The 3,696-nt window shown below is 34.6% G+C and overlaps 1 long non-coding RNA gene across 6 annotated transcripts; it reads left to right on the forward strand.

The window, feature by feature from the left end:
• Window positions 1-727: 727 nt before the first annotated feature.
• On the forward strand, window positions 728-3,315 carry LOC136209272 (uncharacterized). Of its 6 annotated transcripts, none has more exons than XR_010677438.1 (5): window positions 728-901; window positions 1,020-1,484; window positions 1,934-2,078; window positions 2,171-2,275; window positions 2,944-3,315. It is a non-coding gene; the product is annotated as an uncharacterized lncRNA (long non-coding RNA). The 6 variants fall into 6 exon arrangements; XR_010677437.1 differs by having other exon boundaries at window positions 1,950-2,078; XR_010677439.1 differs by having other exon boundaries at window positions 1,958-2,078.
• The last annotated feature ends 381 nt before the right edge of the window (window positions 3,316-3,696 follow it).

Raw genomic sequence — 3,696 nt, forward strand, 5'->3', positions numbered from 1 at the left:
ACTGAAAATTGTAGGAACAAATATACTCATACAACTTTAATATGTTAAAAAGAAAAAAAAAACGCAACGATGATGCATGTAAAAGCAAATATCTATCAAAGGTTCAAATTTGCATTTCTCTTTTTAAATAAAAACAACTTTCACATCAGAAAGTTTAGTAAATGGAAAGCGGATAACTATTTGGCCATATCAGGTTGCCCGCAATGGTTTTTGAGAAAGAATGGGACTCAAATTCTTTTAAGGAACTGAAATAAAATTTAATTGACACTTGTCTATATTTCATTGGTTCTGGTATACCACATGGGACTGTGATGTGGTATGCCAGATACATCGTATAATTTCTCCTAACTCTAATAGTAATACAAATAGTTTATTTTGTCCCTAGAAACGTAGACCCGCTCCAATACCATAATGTAACACCCGTGTCAAAAACCGTTTTATTTAATTAACATTTAACTATAATAAACAGTTAAAACATCATTAAAACAAACAGTTGTCACTACAAGAAAACAGGGCATTAGCGACCAAAATTAGCGACCATCTAAATTTCGGTCGCTAAATACTGAAAAAATACCGCTCCTATGACTCGCTGAGAGTTGTAGAAACTGGGCTGCAAAATTGCCACCCACTTTACATTGTCCTTTTCTAGAAAACCACGTGTCTATCCCATAAAATTCCTTTAAAACTAAAAACTAAAAGTTAGAAATTAAAAACAAGAAGAAAAAGACAAAAAAAATCCCTAGTTCATTTTTCTTTTCACTCCTCTCCACACTTCTCTTGCGATCTCTCTTTTTTCTTTCCTCTGCTCTAGATCGAAACCCTAGAGGTTTCGATGGCGCTAGTGATCCTTCACCAAACGGGGTTGGTTCTTCCTGCATCGATCAATTCTATTTCATTTAAGGTAAATATCTCTTCCTTTTCTCTTTTCAAGATGGCTGAGCCTTTGATTCTCTTTTCTACTCATATGGACTAAACTGACCTCGTCGGAATCCCACTCATTCCGCCGCTGTTACGTTTAGTGCTATTACCTTTCGCTCCATTTGCTTTACCTAAACGAGGAAGGAACGAAGGAAGAAAGAAAAAAAACGAATCGAAGAAGGTAAATGAGGAGACCGGAGATGGATGATAGAACGAAGACGTCACTGCTGGTTCTGCTGGTCAGGTAAGTTTCTTGCTGCCTCATTCTTTTCTTTCTAGCAGTTTGAAATCACCAATTAAAGTTTTTACTGTTGATTTTGTTTTCCTGGGTTTTGGTTTTGTTCTTATATGTGTAATGGGTTTTGAATTTGAACTAAGATTGTCCAGATCTATCAGTTTACTAACTTTACGGCTTATAGGTCTAATAAGGTGAAGCTAATGTTGTTGCTCATGGCTACACTATGGGTGATAAGCTTGGTGTTGAGATTATTGGCACTTTTGTTCTCATTTACACCTTTTTTCCTGCTACTGATGCTAATAGATATACTAGAGACTCTTATGTCCATGTAAGTATACTTTCTTGGCTTTTTTCAAAACTTAGTTCCTTATAGAAAAGGTTGCTCTTTTTGCTCTCAAATGAACAATAGCAAGATGTTGAAATTCTGAGCACAAAAGACATGATTGTTAAATATCTAAATGATAAATCACATTCAGCAGTAGCTTTGCTTCAAAAATTAATAAATTGTGTCATTTTTTAGTTGCTGTAACAGTTTAAGCAATGAGTTTTCCGAGTTTTGATTAAACTGGCCTGTCATTTAATTAGATTTGGGAAGGGTCTGATTTTCACTTAATTGGTTCTTGGACATGCTAAACACGTATAATTTTATATTAGAAAGATGTGTATTATGGTTCTTGCTGAATATTATTTCATATGCCCATTCTGATTTACATAGCCTTTTTACTTATAATATGATAATTTACTAGATCAATTCAATTTTTGGATGTTTTAATTAAGGATTTGAATTTTCAAGCTTGGTAGTCAGAGTAGAGCAGGGCAAATAGAGCAAGGCGAACAATGTGAGGTTCCAGTGACGCTGGTGAACCTTCACCAAATGGCGATAGTGGTTCTTCCTCCTTGGATGTGTTTTGTTTGAATGCAGGTAAATATCTCTTCATTCTCTCTTTTCAAGATGGTTGAGCCCTTATATTCTTCAAACCTTTGTTTAATTGCCCTAATTGGCCAAAAGTGCAGGTAGCGCACCACATACCCCAAATTACAACTCCGAACAATTAAAAAAAAAATTGAGGGAGAGAGGACGGAAGAAACAAAATGAATCGTCCTAGTTCTGTTGGTCAGGTAGGTTTCTTACTGCCTCTTGATTTTTTTTTTCTAGCAATTTGAAATTACCTAATTAAGTTTTTTAATGTTGATTTTGTTTTTTCTGGGTTTTGGTTTTGTTATTATATGTGTGATGGATTTTGGATTGTGATTTTCCAGTTTTTTAATTACCCTGCTGTTTTTCAGTTTCCATTTGGCAATTTGGAAAAAGTTCTCTATTTCGATCTGGGAATTCCTCCCTTCATTAGGTGTATTTGTGTTTTTGTTAATTTTTTACTATCATTAGAAAATCACAGGTTCATGCTTTTTGAGATAAATGTGCTTAGTTTGGATTCCTATAACTATGAATTTAACCATGATGCCTATGTTTTTGAATCTGATGTTTTAGTTTAAATTTTTGCAGCTCTTAATTTAGTTAGACAATTGTAAATGGTAGCCAGTTGAGTTTGAGATTGATGCATGAAGAACACAAAAATTGTGGTGTGCTATTTTTTTATTGAACCTGTTTGGAGCTTTAATTTTTTTACCCAAACTTACTGGTGCACATACTGGACTTTTTATTTCAGTAGATGTGGATATGCTCTTAAATTGTTTAGTATTAGTTTTAGTTTCTTTGAGCAAAATTCATAGTTTTGATATGCTAAAAGATCGTTTTAGGTATTCATGAATATCTTTTCCTTCGATAGACACATTGGACGAATTTCCTGTAGAAGCTGAATGAGTCAAAAGGGGATGCAACATGGGTGCTGATACAACAGGACTACCGAAGAGCCATGGACTACCAATGTCATCAATGTATTCTACTAGTGCCGGTTACAGTGGCTACTCAGCTTCTCCGAAGAACACAAGATCCCGAAAGTCATGTCACTCAGGGGAGCTCCAACCTCATTTATATGCTAATGCAGATACTAACGGAGGTGAACGCTCTTATATGCCAAGTCTATATCCGACAGTTGATTTGTGAACATTAGATTATCATATCTTGTTAGTTACATTATATATTTTGGTATATGTAAACTTCAAATATTATTTATTTCTAAATATATTTCTACTTTTCATGTTTATTGTAGTTAATTTATTATGAAGGTTAAAATATGTGTATAATTGTAATTACAACTATAATGATATAAAATTTATAATCACAATTAAATAAATAAACCGTAGCATATTACAAACCAGATTTGTGCTAACAGTCCGTAGGCAATTCAGTAACACATATCCAGTACATTACCGACAGCATGTCTGTCTCGTTGGTAAACTGACCAGCTCATGTTTCCACCTAATCCATTAGCTACTGCTTCTAGTCGCACAACGTAGTCGGTAAAAATTGCGACCACTTAGCGACTAAACTAAACAGTCGCTAGAATCTGCGACTATCGTCAAAAAATAGTCGGTGTTCGTCCATCGACTAGCTATTTACGGACTGAATGCATTGGGTC

This window comes from Euphorbia lathyris, chromosome 10 (assembly GCF_963576675.1).
Source record: "Euphorbia lathyris chromosome 10, ddEupLath1.1, whole genome shotgun sequence".
Taxonomy (NCBI): Eukaryota; Viridiplantae; Streptophyta; class Magnoliopsida; order Malpighiales; family Euphorbiaceae; genus Euphorbia; species Euphorbia lathyris.